Here is a 19,320-nt window from a genome sequence, read left to right as displayed (position 1 = left end):
AGCAGACACCACTCTACAGTTATCTATGGAGAGCAATATTTTTTTAACAGGAAGGGGAGACTCCAAACTGGGCACCCAAGGCATGATGTAACTGCAGGTAACGAAAAAAGGCAGAGTTAGGGACCCCAAGATCAGATTTAATCTGATCGAAGGTTTTAAGCAAGGTGTCCAGATATATGTGACCTAAGGAGGCCACCCCAAAACGGGGTCAAAAAGTCTTACCATCAAAACTGCCGAGCTCAGGGAATCCCCTATTATCCCACAGTGGCAAATCAGGGTCATATCCCTGTGGATAAAGTAGGCCATTTGCAGCCCTCCATATCTCAGCTGCCTGATTCAAAATGGGGGCATAGGTCCCAACAAGGAGAAACTGCAGCGGGGTTAGTTCAGTTTCGGTTTGCCCACCTAAAAGGCCTAAGAGAGACCCTCTACCATTACATTTAATCCAATTAACTAAATGGGCTAGTTGAGCTGGCAGATAATATAAGCGAAGATCAGGCAAGGCCAAACCACCATCACTCTTGGGCCTACAGAGAGTGGAAAGTTTCATTCTAGCCTTCCTACCACCCCAAACAATGGAGGAGAGCAGGGCATTAGTAACCTGGAACAGCAGAATTTGTGCATTAGTTGCAATGCGATGTGTCAAAACCGCTTCAGGAGACTGCACTGATTAATGTGATATGCAACACTTCAGTCTGAACCTGTATACAAAGCACAGCGGAACTTGGCATGAAAAAAAGCTGCGGCCTCGGCATCGCAGCACTTCACATACAGATTCAGACTCACAGGGTGACACATATCACATGAATCAGTTCAGTCGTCTGAAGCGGTCTTCTTGCGTCTCATCTAAGATGCAAATTCAGGCGAAAAATACATGAAAAAGACGCTCAGTGCAAACCGAGTCGCACGGGACCTGGCAAATGCAGCAACAGTGACTAAGGACACTTCTATATAATAATTTGTACACTGTGTTATATCTATACACTAACCCCCTTCTGATGGTAAATGTGTGAGACAAAACCCCAAGTACAGCAAATATGTGTATAACTGTCAAGACTTTAATGTACCATACTGGCCTACTTATAACAAAGCATTTCAGGGAGAGTGTGAAAGCAACACCTATGAGCGTGGCGGTAAAGTGGACATGCACTGCTACATCTGAGAGGCGTGTCATATACCTGACTTACATCCAAATGTAAATGAGCCCCAAAGCAGTTACTAAGATCTACTTGTTGATGAAAACACATTAAAAGGTGCGTATCCACATACCGATGGGGTAACGACAGTACGATTACAACACTGTAATCGTACAGTTGTTCCCCATCCCCTGTAGTGCCTACACTGAACGCCCGATTTGTGAACGATTAATGAGCGATTGAACGATAACGATGTCGTTGTCGTCCAATCGCTCTGTTTAATCGGCAAGTGGATACGCGGCTTAATACATCATTGTGCCTCATAACCAATGCAAGGAAATGGCACTGATGATCCCATTTGAATGTATATATATGTATCTTATTCCCTTTTTTTTCCCAAGTATATAGCAGCTACATAATGGGGGTTAGGTGCAATCAGGGAGATTGCTAGACTCTCAGGGAGTCAGGGAGACTGCTACTAATTCAGGGAGACAATTAGGGAAAGTTGGCGAGTATGCTTTAATGTTTATCAAGCAGTCCCTTATGGGTTTGAATGTTTAATAAATATTTATATTATCCACTAATAAGGGTTCTGAATTAAAACAAAATAATAATAGCAATGTCTCCACATCAGAAAGTATTTAGCTCTAATATGTTACATCTATTCCAGAGACACAGTAGTGAAAGTGGATGTACAGTATGTTAGGGAAATTCCAGGGCCATAAATAATAGGTGATTTCCAAAACAAAGAGTTCCTGAAACAATCTATAGTAAGTACTGTATCTGTGTGTGTGTGTGTGTGTGTATATATATATATATATATATATATATGTGTGTGTCTAATCACTTTAGGGAAACGGAGTGTTTTGCACCAGATCTTTCACTGCAGGCAGACTGCTGCTCCCCAATGTATGGGTATCCTGACAGTGGTGTCTCTCCCTGGGGTGACACCTGGTGTGGGGCCGGTCTTAGTCACTCTGGGGGTCCCAGAGATGTGGACTGCCCCCGGGGACCAGTCTATGTGCAGTGCCCGGCTCCTGTCACTCAGGAGGAGTTGGCACTGGTGTCAACCCTCGGAGGGTGACGCCCGCATCCCCTTGTGACGCCACTGTATCCCGGGATCTCACGGGGTAAAGTTGAATCTAGCAAAAGACACAAAGGGGGCGCCCCATAGTGCACATCAATTGTTTTCACAATAAAAGCCTTTCTGTAGTAAAACCAGTAAGATATTGCTCGTACCAAGCATATAAACACTGTGGGCTTGATACCACATGATATGAAATACTGCACTGGGGCAATCTCCACCTCTCCAGACCGTGCCTGTATCAGTCAGGACCTCACACGGCACCACTGACCAACTCCTCAGTTCCAAAGTATTGCAATCATTGGTCAAGCTGATCAACCACGTCACGGTCTCCCCTTCTGGTCAGTCCCTACACTGACTCTCAAAAATATGAGCAATGCTCTGCATCATTAGGCTTCAGGTATCACAGATTTTAAATGCACATTATGCTTCTTCCATGGGTTTAGGTACTGGCTCACATACCACAGGCACCGCAGATATTTGAGTGCCGTGGATCAAATTTTTGTGGCCAACCTTTCTCTTGCACCTCAATTTCCCATATGTAAGTCATGTTATCCCCCAGGTGCCCATTAATGAATATGCTTGGGTGTGGTTCTGTCTCTTTAAACCAGTGAGCCAGTACCTAAACCCATGGCAGAAGCATAATGTGTATTTAAAATCTGTGTAATACCTGGAGCCTAATGATGCAGAGCATTGCTCATATTTTTGAAAGTCAGTGTAGGGACTGACAAGAAGGGAAGACCAAACCGTAGCTGGTCAGCTTGACAAATGATTGCAATACTTTGGAACTAACATTCCCTGGAATTAAATGAAGTACAATTTGGAAGGTAATGGTGAGTGCTGAGTATGTATGATTTTTTTCATTTAAATGGTGTGGTCACATACCACAGGCACTACAGATGTTTAAATGCCATGTATCAAAGCCAATTGTTTATATATATATATATATATATATATACACACACATATACATATGTATACTGAGGTTGCACACGGGTGTTGAGAGGGGGTGGGAGAGGTTATCCTCCAGCAAGCCCAGGTCCGCAGCTCCACTCCCCCTCTTACTCCAAGGTTGTTTTGCCTCAAAATTAGGGGCAAAGCTATGCTTTCTTTCACCCTGCCCAATACTTGCTGCTATAAAACATCCCTATGTGCCCCTTACTTGCCATCAGACATCCCACATGCCCTTTACATGCCATCAGACCACACTTGGCACTTACATACCATTACACATCCCCACATGCTCCTTACATGCCATCAGACATTCCCACATGCCCCATACATGCCTTCAAATATCCACCTTATTTTTCATCAGATATCCCACATGCCACTTACAAACCATCAGACACCCCCACATATCACTTATATGCCATCAGGCATACCCGCATGCTCCTTACATGCCATTAAACCTGCCCATATGGCCTTAACATGTCCTTCAGACTCCCACACATGCAATGAGAACCTCCATACATGCCATCAGTTCCCCCCACATGCCCATCAGACCCCACCACATGACATCGATTATTCTCCATAAGTAAAACTAGTGACTGCATTTTTTTAATCTCACCTCACAATATTCCCGTTTTGTATTGGGATTCCTGCAAGGGTTAGTAGAAGGTCTATAGGTTCACATTCTCCAGTAGACAACCTCAGATGAGATCATTCCCATGGGTCCGCTGAGCACCAGTTGTCAGAGGTGCATGTTATGAGTTCCTCCAATCAGTGCTCAGCACATGTTCCTCTGACCCCCTTGTGCTGAGTTTAAATGGGACTGTCTCTGTTTCATTTGTGAGCTGCAGAAAACTATTTTGACTATAGAATACTCAGTACCAGTAGTATTCCCACAAGCTAAGGTGAGCTGGATCAATATAAAACTAGTGAGCAGGAATTAAGCTGGCTTCCTGGCTATGGGAAGCTGCAAAGCATTTGAGGTGTAGGATGCATGTAAATGGCTGAGGCTCTCATATCACCCAGCAACTGCTGTTTACTTGGAATAATTTAGAAAATTAGTCCCCCCTCCCAAAAAAATAGGGTTAGTCAAGATGGATGTGTTATACATTAAAGTATAATTTTAGTCAAAATGTAAAGATAGTGAAATAAATAAACTAGTACTAAAAAAGTGAAGTTAGGGGATGCCAAAGGAAAGTGAAGTAATGGTTATATACTTTTATCTTTCTGTAGAAAAGAAATGTGCTATGTTTGGCCTCTATCAGGGTGGTACCTACAATTACACAAAATAAGATGCTGGGGGAAATGTATTAGGGTCCAAATTTCCAAAACAACCAGTTTCTTGCCTTACCAAAAAGTTTCCCAATATTAAATCCTACATCAGAATCGCAGAAAAAAAAAACACTTTTGCAAAAATTGGACCCTAATTACAGTTTCCTCACTGTGACAGATAACAGATTCCGGGGGTGACTGATCAGCAAAATGGTCAGATTTATGAAATTGGAAAAAAAAGAGAAATCTCACATATTCTTGTTGCATAAGTCCACATGATTTGTTCCCAACTTGTAAAAATAATACATTTATGATGTTTGTCTCTCATACAGTCAGTGGTTACTGAGAAAACTGATCAATGATCTTCCCAAATCCTCATTCTTTTCTCTTCTGTCTGATACGGTTGACTACCTCTTGCTTCTAACACTTCTACAGGCACCGCTGGGTGATGCTGCCCTCTCCTGGTTATCATACTGCTGACTGACTTCTCATCCAGGGGTTTTTAAGAAAAATTAGCATTTCCGTATTGCCCATGCGCACAAAAAAGACTTACGCCTGTGTCTGTATGCAGATTCGCTTACAACTCCCAACGCTGGCAAATGTAGGCCAAGTACAGTAACACTGTCACAATTTTGCAATTATTGGTAATGTATATGCAATAAAAGGCTGCGTCTTTCACCAACTTTCTGTCTATGTGATTTATTTAAAGTAAAAGGAATGTCAGAGGTGATACATAAGGCTAACATGACCTCAGTATCCTCAGGACTGTGAAGAGCTGGTACAATCGTCATTGCTAAGGTGCATGGGCGTGGGTGGGTGCAGTTAAACTTGGTTGAGGGTAATAAGCAGAACGTGCCCTCATTTTGCATCAAAAGACGGCGTGGCCGTGCCATTCTGGGGGCATGGTAATATCTCCCCAGCATTCCTAGCTATCTAGAGAGCCCAGGGCTGAAGGTACTTTGTCCTTGCCCACCAGCTCAATCTGTACATCCCTGGGTCTACTCATAGTGGGCCTAATTCTGTGTGGCATGTAACGCGGTCGCAATTCCGGACACCTACAACAAAATCAATTAGGGATGGCTATCGGTGTGTTAACCATCGATGGCAAAATAGCAACTAGTCATCCCCGTTTTTTGACTGACTAGCCTGTGGGCCAATCAGAACCTGGGGGCGGAGCTATGCTCAGTGTACCGGTACCTTGTAAAAAAAAATAAATAAAAATTTGGTTATGCTTCGACATTGATGGAGGGAAACCATCTGGTTCTCCCCCATCGATGGCATCGACATCCCTGAGACACATGCACAGTATGCTAACAACACATTAGATGTGGCCACATTCAAACATGTGCAACTCAGATTCCTGCCCACAGTGTCTACACTTCATGTTTCTTTCTGTGTTTGGAAGTTACACACTATAGTTTAGGTTGCATCTGTGTCGGATTTTATCAATTATTCAGATTTTCCTAGAAGCCATACTTGGGAGCTTCCACTACATTGTATCAACAAGCAAAGGACTATTTTGAGAACATTTCTTTCACTATGGGACACTGGTAAAGGCATCACTCCCATCATTTGGCGCTGGCCTTGTTCTGTTATCTCATTGATCTAATGGGGTGTGGTATAACAGATAGACAGTAAAAAGGTCGACAGTGTCTACATAGACAACAGATGTTAGACAGTCAATAGGTCGACAGGGACAAAAGGTCGACACACTAAAGGTAGACATGTTATAATTTGACATGTACAAATGGTCAACAGAGTTAAGATACAGAAATGGTCGACACATGATTTTTTTTTCTAGCCCTAATCTACACCATAACCCTTCCCTTGGTGCCTAACCTTGACTCTCCCTCCTGGTGCCTAACCCCAACCGTCGGGGTGGGTGCCTGACCTTAACCGTCCCTTCTAGTGCCTAACCCTCCGGTAAGTGCCTAACCTAACCCTCCTTCCTGGTGCCTAACCCTAACCATCTGGGTAAGTGCGTAATCCTAACCGTTGGACTAAGTGCCTGACACTAACCCTCCGGTAAGTGCCTAACCTTATCCCACAAAAAAATTAACGTGTTAACCATTTTTGTGATTACTTTTTGACCATGTCGACCATTTGTACATGTCAACCTTCTTCCATGTTAACCTTTAGTGTGTTGACCTTTTGTCCCTGTCGACCTATTGTCTGTCTAATATCTGGTGTCCACCTAAACATTGTCGACCTTTTTACTGTCTATCTAAAGTCCGGAACCTGATATAATGCATGACAATGGCAGGCGCTGTACAACAGGAAATTAATAGGAGTAATTCATCACTGTACAGAAAGACTCTGGGGAAAAAAACACACACACACGCTGCAGGAAGAGTTTCCAATAACACATTAGACTTCATGGTCAGTTCATACAGGTGCTGAGATCCAGCTAGTTTTAGACACATCTCACCCCCACCTCTATATATTAGACATATCTGTATTTGTTATATAGGCATACACCAAGAGTGCATCATATTTAACTGAGGAAAGCGTTTACGCTTGGAAATCCAAATACAATCTCTCTCTGGATCAGCTGTGGATAACATAACATTTTTCTGAGACTTCACAAGTGCTCAGGGAACCTCTTGGTGGGAGAGTGCTGATTTTGTAGGGCTGTCCTGCAATGGGGACATTTATTCCAACTTGCAGATGGTCAGGAGTTGTTCCCCTGCTGCACGTGGCGGAGGCAGGAGTCTACGGAAGAAAAAGAAAATGGCGTCTTCCTGAAGATGCCTACACGGGGAGCGGGCATGCAGATAGCATTCCGAGGCCAGGCCATGGGTCCGCTATGTAGATCATCAATGTTGGTAGGGATGCACAGGGTCATACATTACTCCATTACATTTACAGAGAAGCATAAGATCACATTATTTGATTACAGCACAATGATTGTAGACTGTTGCTTAAGGCTAGCTACTTAAAAGCATGAGAAGAAAACATCACATCCAATCCCTGTCATGTGACTGCAGAGCGCTCACATAAGATCAGTAGGAAAGGAACTGATCAATGATTATAATCCATTTAAACACTGAATAAGTGAAATCACGAGGTATGCAAACTGGGACGATTGCCTCTGTTGCTCTGACCCAGGCTTTCAGTTTCACTTAACAAAAATAATTAAAAACAAACTGGACGTCGGTTTAGTAATACACAGGTGAAGTTTAAAGGGAGGAAAGACTTCCAATACAGGCTTCATGAAAGCAATCCAAGGTCTCCATCCTGCCAAGTGTAAAATGCGGTAAATAATTATTTTTCGGCCAAGGAGACTATGGGGTTTATTTACTAAGCAGTGTTAGGAGACAGAGTGAAAAGTGATAAGAAAGTGATAAGGTGCCAGCCAATCAGCTCCCAACTGTCATTTTTCAAACACAGCCTGTGAGATGGCAGTTGGGAGCTGATTGGCTGGCACCTTATTACTTTCTTATCACTTTTCACTCTGTCTCCTAACACTGCTTAGTAACTAGACCCCTATGAGCGGTGGTTATACAGTGGGAGAGAATGCCAGGGATGCAAGGTGGAGTTGGATCTGCAGATCATTGTGGCCACTGCTATAAAAAAGGGAACAATCGCAGAACGCAACCAAAAATATATATTCTGGGGATCTCAGGGAAAATGGCGCCCGTACCTTACTCCCGGGGATATCTCTACTGCGCTTGCGCAAGTCACCAGGAAAATGGCTGCCGCCATTTTACCTGTGATAGTTGCTGCTTTGCAGTGCCGGGCTGACGCTGCAGAGAAGGACTCTGGAGGCTGCGGCGAGGTAACTATAACTATATATGGGTGCAGGGTGGGCCCATGTGCACTGCACACCCTGCACCTATTATAGATACACCATTGGGAAGCCCCAGGTTTTAGAACCCAATGCTTAGTAAATAAACCCCTGAGACTGCAGGAAAAAAGCAAAGTACATTCAGGTTCAAGGTTGGGGAAACATAATTTGTTATGTGGGAAGATTATAAATAGGCTTGTTTATAAGAGAAACTCTGTAAGCTATCTATTACACCTGAAGTCACTCACTTAAAAAAAAAATCTTGATAGAAATCTGCTATTTACCTATTGTTAACGATCTGATTGGTTGGTACTGCGCTTAATAATTTGAACAATACAGCACGGCTGAATAAATATGAGGTACACTAAAATGTATATAATCACAAATATAGTTTATTGCCGTCACCAACAAATAAAACCCATGATTAGCAATCAGTTATCATTATATAAAAAGATCATTAAAAATATATTAATAAACAGTGCAAAAAACAAGAGATATGGTAAGAACTTACCTTTGTTATCTCTGTTTCTACGAAGTCCATAGGGTCCACAGGGTTGACCTTGGGGTATAGGTTGGGAACCAAATCCGGGCACCACGCAGTTAAAGCTTTTAGCTCCCAGGATGCACTTGGGTCCACTCTCCCTATAACCCCACCCCCAGCCAGAGGCACCTCAGTTTGTAAGTAGCCAAAGGCCGGAGTAGGAGAGAAAAAGAGAGAGAAAACAGGAACACTCAATAACCATACTCACAGAAATGGGAGACGGAAAACCGGTGACCAGCCACACAGCCCATTTGAAGCCAGGTGCGTCAGGGCGGGCGCCCTGTGGACCCTATGGACTTCGTAGAAACAGAGATAACAAAGGTAAGTTCTTACCATATCTCTTGTTTTCTACTTCAGGGTCCACAGGGTTGACCTTGGAGATGTCCCAAAGCAGTTCAACCAAGGGTGGGGACGCTCCTGTGCTGAGAGGAGAATCCGTCGCCAAAAAGAAAGCATCCTGAGAGGCAAAGGAAACCAATGCCTAGAACCTTAAAAAAAGGTGTGGACAGAAGACCACGTGGCCACCTAGTAAGGCAACACAGCCAAGGCGCCACAGCGAGTCACCCACTAGGGTTACATGGCCCAAGAAAAAACAAGCATCAACAACAGAAAGGCCTACCCAAGGGAGGCCCCTGAAGAAGACATACGAGGGCATCCAGCCAACATCTGGCTATAGGCCGGCCATCCTTTCCTGTTAAAACCAGAAATCTCAGACCACCAATAAGGAGTCTGATTTCCGTAAGGAACCTGAACGGATCACATAAATCCACAGAGGCCGGACTACAATCAATGAGGCCACACCAGTCGAGAGGACTGGGGACTGAATGGCCGTACCATAAGTTCCAGAATAATATGGAACCTAAAAATCACTAAGAAGAAACACAGGGTGAGAGCAACTCACACCCTGACATGATGCCCTCTAGAAGAGGGAGCCACCTGAGAACGCTCCCAATTCCGACACTCTGAGAGAAAGAGAGAGCGCCAAAGCAATAGACCATGTAATGGCTATCACAACCAGCGGTTCCATGGACTGTCCTCGAAGGGAACGAAGAACCACTACTAACTCCCAAGGAGTCCCTAGGGAGGACAAATGGAGGCATAATCCAGAAAACACTCCAAAGGATGAACTGGATACCAGAGCGGAGCAATGCCATATCTTAATCATACTGACAGTGTAGAGATCCGCACTGACAGGAAGGCCAGGCCGAGGGGGCAACCCAAGCCAGCCGGAAGGAACGCCAGAATATCAGGAAATCCTGGACACCGGAGGATTGTATCGACAGGTACAATACCCTAAAAATTATGGCTGCCACAGTTTGTGGTAGGTCCCAGCAAAAGCTGATCCATGTGCTCTAAACATTCCAACGATGACAAAGCCAGGGAAGCCGTAAGACCACTATAGGGACGCAGTCAAAGACAAACGACCCAGGTCCAAGGCAAAACCAAGGACCATGAGATAACAGGTCCGGGCAGTGAAGCATCAGGAATGGAGTATCGATGAAGAGACTCCGAAAATCCAAGTACCCCTGACATCTGGGGCAATGAGGAGCCACCAGCAGGAAAGCATCTCCGTCACGATTGAAACACTTCCCTCGAGGAAGAAGGGAGACAGGAGAACACAGGTACTCAAATTGGAAGGACCACTTCACCGACAAAGAGTCACTGAAGGTTGCTTCAGAATCCCCAGAGTTGGAGTGTAACACCATAGTGTGATAAAGTCAGAAGGCCAGGAGGGTCACCTCAGGGGGTCCCCCCTGCTCACCAGGAGATGAAACCTCTCTTGGGGAAGAGACCTGAGGACTTGAAATGAACGCTGCCGAGATGGTCAGGAGGAGACCCTCGGACTATGTCCGAATGTGTGACATACCTGTCATTGCCACCCAACGAACAGTGTTGCTAAAAAAGGAAGCCACTGCCCTGACCCTGTTGGACTGAACTTTTTCAGGTTCACCGGGAAACAAGAGTTATGCCAGAGTGAAGGCCCAAGACAGGCTAAAGTTCCAACAAGTTAATTGACAGGGTGGAATCGACAGACGTCCAACTGCACTGAAATGGATGTGAACCAGACACTGTCCTTAGCAAAGAATACCCTGGACGAGATGACCATAGCCACCCGGAAAGGGACCGACTTGCCTCCGGAGAGAGCATCATCGTTTGAACAGTGATCCGACAGAAAAAACTTGTTCCATCTGGAGATAAGCCAATTATGGAAAGGCCTGGAATGGTACTGAGCCCATTCCACCCTTCCAAAGGCAGACACTGAATAGTGGACCATGCATCCCAGAGTGTAAAGACATATGTCGACTGCGTAGACATCCATGTACTCCTAATGGAAGAGTGGAGATGCCGTCTTACGCCAGAAGAATTCTCAGATTCTGAAAATCTAGCAGGGCTCATAGGTGAAGAATACCCAGAGAGGGATGCAGGGAGGACTTTTTCCCCGTTGATTAAACGTCTGCACCCTGAAGAAGCCACGGTCATCCTGACCTGGCTGTAAAGTACCCCGGCGATCCTGCTAAGAGCAGGAGGCCGTCCAGGTACAGGAGCATTGGGATATACTGAACAGGAGAACTGTCAGAAAATCCAAAACGCTGGTAAACCCCTGTGGGGCTGAGGACAGTCCCAACAGGCAGAGCCCGAAAAATTGTAAGTGCTGTGATACAGCAAACCTCAGTCCATGCTGAGGCAAGGTCTCTGTAAGTACCCGTAAGCACGCGTCCTGTGTATCTAGTGATACCATAAAGTCCCCAGGTTCCAAACATAGTATGATGGAGCCTAGGGATTGCCTCCTGAGCCCAGGTAGCCTTAGGAACTGGTTCAGGGAAGTGAGACAGAGAATAGGCCAAAGAGGACCCTTCAGCCACCGCACCAGAAAGAAAACAACCAGTCCCTCGCTGAGAAAGTGGGGATGGCCTAATGAGCTCCGCTTACCGCAACAACTGTATAGCTTTCTGGATACGTAAGGCCCTGTTCGGGCCTGGAAAGAGTCCGCCTGAGCAAAAAGAGGGCGTACCCTCCTACCCACGTAGCCGCGGCAACTTGACACTAGTACCGGGCGAACTGAGAAAATCGCCATCTCCCAGTGGTAGGCCTGTCTCGTCAGGCTGAAGAGATATCCGTAGGTTCAGAAGCAGGATCGGCTGGCAGTCCAGGCCTGCTCGGTACTGGATATGTCGGCCCTCGTAGAGGCTGACAGCCTATGAAGAAACAGACCTTTAGACTGACCCAGAGGACAAAAAGACTTAACAGACTTAGTCTAAGGCCTTGTAGTGGGCATAGCTGAAGGCGGTAAACTTGTCGTTAGTAATACTGTCAAAGTTACTACAATCCTGTCAAGGTCAGGACCAAACAAGATCTACCCTATAGATGGTATCTGCACCTCTGCATTCCCAGAGCGCAGCCATAGGGTATTACGGAGGATACAGTCGCAGCCGGAACTCTGAAAGCTAGGAGACTGATATCCAATATAGGCATTTCCACCTATGACAACTGCATATATTACGTGAGCGACCAAATACATTTGAAACCCAGACGTGTTGGAGGGGAAAAAACATTACAAATGCATCAGCTCAGTATGCAATAGTATTAACCAACCATGCTATAACCATGGTAGGAAGGGTAACAAGCCCTGAAAGCGAGTATACTGACTTCAGGCAGAGTTACCCCCTACGGATCCGAAGAATCCGACCACGCAGGAATGGGAGGCGTCAACGTCTGAAATCAGATGAGTAACACGCCCATCCACCCCAGGAGGGACTCGTGAGGACCCTCAGGGAATTTGGGACAGGAGGCCAAACACTGTTGCCATACCTCCTATCTGGCAACAGCCAGAGTCCCGCCATGCGATCCACCCGAAGCAACAGGGAACCCGAAGGCACGTAAGACTGAGGGTGTATGATACAAGTGCAGGTCAACATTCACTCTAACCAGAATGGACCTGCTACCAGCCACAAAGCAGGGATAATAATACCTGAAATAGGCTTCCCCCCGTGTAAGAGGGAAAGAGCCCAAAACAGTATCCAGTTCACGCAGAGCCAACTGGGAAGTAACCACAGGGCGTCAACCACGCCACTTTGCGTTTCGTAGAAAATGACATCCACCCAGGGTGGCTTTGGGAATCCCTGCAAGGGGAATGACAGACTATGGTGGCACCAGGGGGAATTCATATACTGCGAAAGACCCCTGCAGGGAGCGGTAGTCTGTGTCACAGGGGAAGAGTGCAAGAAACTGCGAGATACCCTGAGATGAAAAGGGCAGTATGGTGAAGTAACCCCCAGGTGAGGTACAACAATGGGGCCCACCCGGCGATCCGCAATTGAGAGGATCCCGAGAAAACAAACCGCCCAAGGGGGTCGTGAAAGGGGCCGGCACCAGATGACGCCACACACAGAACCCTTTATGAAACAAATCCTCCGCACTAACACCTGCAGCACATGACTTGCAGGATAGCAAAAATGGGTGCCGTATAACGCTCTATCTCCTGGTCAAACATATCTGACCAATCTTGGTGGAAATATCAAGCAGCGCTATACTGGTCCTGACTGATGCCAAAATTAGCCGCAGGGACCCATTTTCAGCGTATGCAACACACAGTTCCAACGAAAATGTGGCAACGTGCAGCACGCAACAGTATGTGACAAACCTCACAAATATCAACGAGTATATAAATGTGAGGTCTCAGAACCACCCTAAGTACAGCTGTATTAGGGCAAATAAAGAAAAGGGATAGATATACACTGACAGGTGAGAGAATTAAATACAGACAGTCAGCACTAGCATAAGTCACATACCATGCAGATATATACATATATACATAAACATGTCATATAATATACTGCACTATTACACTGCATTCAACTTACCCAGATTCAGTGTCTGGGAAGGCTACAGCGCTGTGTACACTGACCTGATGGTGAGGTACGCAGGGGGACTGGACTCATTGCCATCTCCGGAGCTCTGCTGCTGCACCACAAGAAAATGGCCACTGGAGACCTCAGAAGAAGCGTGGCCCGCGGAGGAAGCAGCTCAGCGACGCCAGACTATACATACTGAAGGGCGCGCTGAGCTGAGGGGAGGAGCCGCTGTAACAGGGAAAGCTTCCTCCCCTGGCCGGCTATTAACCTCCCGGGACGCCGGCTCCCAGCGCCGATCAGTAAGTCCCTGGTGGTCTAGTGGACACACGGGGTATGGGGGGGCCCGCCGCCACTGCCGGCGCCTCCGGTCTGTCCCCAGAGACCGGAGGCACAGGACTGCATATTAAATGCGCGGATCACCGCAAGCGGTGATCCGCGACCTTACCTGCTCCCCGTAGATCCGGCAGCAGTCCTGGGCGCCCGCAGAGTCCGGCTAGTACAGACTCTGGGGTCCCGCTGAGATCCCCAGATCTGTACTGGCGTCTCAGCGCCGGCGGGGTGACGGAGCGGCAGCTTAGATGTCCTATGGACAGTCCGACGCTGCCGCTCTGAAAGTCCAAAGTAAAAATAAAAAACTCTGTTCTTAGAAAAAAATATATAGCTTAGGGGCTGTTAATCAGCTCCCCACTGCACTAAACGGTGACCCGACTCCGGCCGGGCACCAACTTAAACTGAGGTGCCTCTGGCTGGGGGTGGGGTTATAGGGAGAGTGGACCCAAGTGCATCCTGGGAGCTAAAAGCTTTAACTGCGTGGTGCCCGGATTTGGTTCCCAACCTATACCCCAAGGTCAACCCTGTGGACCCCCTATGGACCCTGAAGTAGAAAAGCTTGTTAATATGTCATATTACAATTGATTGCTGTATTGTTCAACCAATCGATCGTTAATTCATAGAAGAGAAATAGTTGTCCTTAATTTGGATAGCCCATTCTCCCAATACATAGGTGCCTGGTCACCCGTGCACCTGGGTGTCTGCAGCTGTTTATATATTTCCTGTTACATACCTCCCAACATTTGATTCTTGTGAGTAGGGACACAGGCGCGCGCCCGAAAATAGGGTTTGTGGCCTATCGACAAGGGACGTGGCCATGGGGTGTATTAAGAGCGGAGGGGGGCCGTTTGCATTCCCATTCCGGGGCCACCTCCTCTCTCCCCGGCAGCAGACTGATGCGGCTGACCGGTGACCACAGCATCAGTAGACTCTGGGCACTAGTCTGTGCCCAGAGTCTACTGCGCATGCGCAAAGCACCCGAAAAATGGACGTGGCAGCCATTTGCCAGAGTTTTGTGCAGGGCTGAGACACCTGACATGGAACCTCGGAGAGATAAGTGTTAGATAACCTGCACCAACTATAGATACGCCGCTGGGCAAGCCACGCCCCCATTTTCGGCATGCTGGGGGCTCATCCAGTGCTCTGGGAGCTGCTGGATAGTCCCCCAGCCTTTTCCAGAGTCGGCAATGAGTATATGGATGACGCGCGCATCACTCATTCACCACTGCTCAGTTATGCAGATCAGCGGTGTGAGGGTGTCCTCTCCAACTTTCCCCCGCCCGCGGGACACTGTGGGCCACGGGTGTCACAGTGCCTGTAAAATGGGACTGTCCCGCTGAAATCGGGACAGTTGGGAGGTGAGCTGTTATGACTTATTTGGCTTTTATGCATTCATTATTAGCGCCTGAATAGATAGGTGAGTTAATTTGCCTCTGGTTACTAACAATTAAGAGAAGAAAAGGAGGTGTGACAGATGAAGGGCTTCTGAACAGTGATAGGGATGGACATCAGAAGCCCACCATCAAAGGGTGGCTGGGCTACCGCCATCAAAACTTACATTGCGATTGTAACTAACCATCGCATCAAAAGAATTAGATGAAAAAGAAAAACATTGCGATGGTTCGCGCATGCACTAAAAAAAACATGTATGCTCACGTGCAACAGCAAACTGTGGCCGGTCTTGTTGTTAAACAGCTGAATTCTGCTATTCGATGCCAGCTGCCTTTGGAAAGCCACAATCAAATGGTTAAAACACTACCATCGGAAGAAAGACATCAGTGGCGTTGAACCATCAAGCATCGATGTCCATCCCTACAGTGGAACACAAGTCCACTACAGACATCATTTTAGCCCATTCTTCACTATTTTGCCATTATCTTTATCTTTTCCAAGAAGCACTGGGAAGAAGGCTGTCGTGTCAAGTAGAGGTTTTGATCCGAATAAAAGATTTTGTATGTGTGATTTTGGAAGGGTTTCACATAATCGTTATTGCTATGGCATTTTGCTGACAGGACCACGTTTTATTCAAGAATGATGCATGAAGCATTATATTATAATCAGGGCCGTAACTAGGGTGGTGCGGCCGGTGCCGTGGCACAGGGCACCGCTGGGCAGGGGGCGCTGTTTGGGCCTGTCAATTTTCCTGTCTATTATCATTGTCACTTGTAGCCCCCTCTTCTTTTATCCCCAGCATCTCCTGGCCTCCCGTGTCCCTGGCCCATCCCGATGAGGCCATGGCACTTTTTCAGGTGCACTATCTTATGTTCCTATTTTTAAAAAATGGGGAGAGAGGGGGGGGGGGGGGAAGGGGCACATGCTCTCTCTATCACAGGGCACCAAAAAGTCTAGTTACGGCTCTGAATATAACCATTCCACGTGTGCTACTTACTACACTATTTACTGTATATATATTTTTTTCATTTTGATTTTCATGGTTCATCCATTTCGAAAGAGTCGTTACACCAAAACAACTTCATAAAAAAATCAAGAAACTCTTTGCATCTTTGATTGTTTTTTTATTTCTTACAAAGGATAGACAGATGCTCTGCTAAAAGGACAGCTATTTTTTTTTTAAAATGTGTATTTTATTGATTCAAAAGCATCTTTGACAAAAAAAAAAAATCAATACAATATAGAATGTCATAAATAGACATAGATACAGATAAGGAACATAAATGTATCCAACAAATATCACATAATAAACAAATGACAAGACATTTTTTAAATCAAAACAAATCTAAAATAAAACTTATATACAGTATATATATTATAAAACGAAAAAAAAACTTGAAATCATACAAAAAAAACCAAAAGCAAATAAAAAGAAAAAAGCATAAACTTAGGCATAATAACAGTGCCGTGCAGACTAGGGAACCCCCAACAGTGATATAGAAGGGACAAAGGACAGCTATTTATTATTATGAGAAAACAAAATGCAGACAGACTATACAGCACTTGATCCCTGGTACTGTGGACCTGGAATCAGTGGTTCTGCCTGGTGAGTAAGAGCAGCTGCTGTTTAGTTCAGACCAGGCCATTACTTACACATTAAGGATTTACATGAAGCATTCTCATATCAGGATACCACCCAATCCTATACTTGCCTACCCTCCCCAGTGCCGCTCCCGGCCACCCAGAAAGGCAGGCAAGCCTCCCGGTGGCTGCCGACCCTCGGTTACAAGAGAAACCCTCACAGCGGGGTGGCCGATGACACGATTCACGCTGAATCACATCATTTTGGTCCTGCCCCCTGCTTCACAATGCCGGTAATCTCAGCACTGTGTAGCGGCGACAGGGCCAAAATGATGCGATCACGTGGCCACTCCCCCAGCTCTGTCCACAAAGATATGAATGATTTTTAAAATAGTTATCGTTCAGATCTGAATTAAAATCTAACCGTGTGTATGCACCATATGTCCGGCCATGCCCCACTGCTATGCCGATCTGGCTGCTCCCTCCGGGAAGGGGCAGCTAGAATGTCGGCAAGCATGACCCAATCCACAGCATACCCCTTTTACACCAACATAAAAATCCTAGATTGATGCACATGAACGTGCATCAACCCAGGATTTTTGGCAGTGTAAACGGATCCACCCGTGTCAGCCTGCAGTGTAGACGGCGCAATCCGGGTCATGATGATCCGGATTGTGGCGCATGCTGTCCGATTGGCCGGCTTCAGTGGCGCTTGGAAATTACAACATCACCAGAACAGCCGGGTCACTTCAGAACGACGCCAACTTTGGAATATCCTGGGTCGGCGCCGCAGTATGAAAGAGTTATGATCCGGGTTGGAACCATGGTGTAAAGGTGTTATAAATCTTCAGGCAACCAGGAGCAGCACTGTTCAAACTACTCAGACACCAGCTCTTCCTACTATGTATATACCACATTAAACTGGACTCAGAACCATTGGTTGTAATGTCTAAAAAATGGATGGTAAAAGCAGCCGATATTACCAGTTCCTATGTGAATATAGACTAGAGGTAGACTTCTACCTTCTGATGAAACCGGGAGTGGTACTGACCTGGAGAAACGTGTCAAGGATTGTACACAGCTCTGTGTCCGATTCTCTGCTCAGTGCCTACTTTGGGAGCAGTGTTTCAATCCCCCTGTGAACTGTACACACTTTACAGAAACTCCTGTGCTTTATACACCCATGCCTATGGATAAGGACGCACAGTGGAGTCTGGCCGCGATATAACTGGAACGGAGGGATAACCAAACTTTCTGACTTATTGCTGCCACCTGACGCATATCTGGACTGAATACCAGAGTGCAGGTGAGGTCTCTGTTCGGAAAAGTACTATAGTGGATCTCCTTCCCAGCGGCTGTTTCACCTTTCTCTGCACTTCTCCTTGCCAATCATAGGAACTATCAGCGAGTACTGCAGCCTCTGACCACTGAGGTCTGTATCATACAGGGGTGAGTGTATTGGAAGAACTGTCCATTAAGACTATCTATATCTATACCCATTGGATATACTGTGTCCCATTCCCTTTGAACATGACCATTGAACACTACATCTGTTCTATTTTAATAATATAGGGACTGTTAATATCTAACAGCATATCATAGCTTGTGATGTAATGTTTTGCGGAGCAATTTGCCAATGAGAACCATATGTCTATTTTATTACATGCTCTTTATTGTGCACATTGTGTGTTTTAGGTTAATGCATGAATTGTGTTATCAATTGATGTTATCTGAGGCCTTTTAAAGAACTCCCAACTGGTATAATAAAATACTAAATTCTGTACGGCCCTACACTTTTCCTTTTTTCTAAGTTACATACCTTCATGAAATTAGACATCAGAGGGGTGTATAATCTGGTCAGAGTAAGGGAGAATTTGCTACGGAAATGTTTAATATTGTTAATCCCTTTTGGTCTTTGCAACACTAAGGCCACTTTCCAACTCTTTATCAATAATGTATTCAAAGACCTACTGGATGAGTTTGTAGTAATCTATTCAGACAACATTCTGATCTATTCTTAAAATTTATATACACAGAAGATGCATCCAGATCATTTTGTCATCTATATACCAAAAATAGTAAAGTGTGGTTTTGAGAAGAGTAATGCCTAGTAGTTAAAGTTGAATTCAAAACCAAGGACATTGATTAGTGGCCAGTGCTCACCTATGTTAAAGTCATTCAGTGTTTTGTGAGTTTCACCAAATGCAGAAATTCTCCCATCCCTGAGGTTCTTATATGCAGTTAGCTGCCCGTAAAGCCTCACTATATGAAAAACAAAAGGCTTTTATGTCAGCATTCATGTTGGAAGTTTATGTATCAGATATGGCCATTAGGGGCTGTCCCATCCCAGCAGGGAGGGGACAAAATGACCTTCTGATTTTGTGACGTTTTCTCCA

The sequence above is a fragment of the Taudactylus pleione genome, unplaced genomic scaffold (assembly GCF_031769625.1).
Source record: "Taudactylus pleione unplaced genomic scaffold, aTauple2 ptg000400l, whole genome shotgun sequence".
Lineage (NCBI taxonomy): Eukaryota > Metazoa > Chordata > Amphibia > Anura > Myobatrachidae > Taudactylus > Taudactylus pleione.
The sequence above is the reverse complement of the archived record's forward strand: the minus strand, read 5'-3'. Positions refer to the sequence as shown.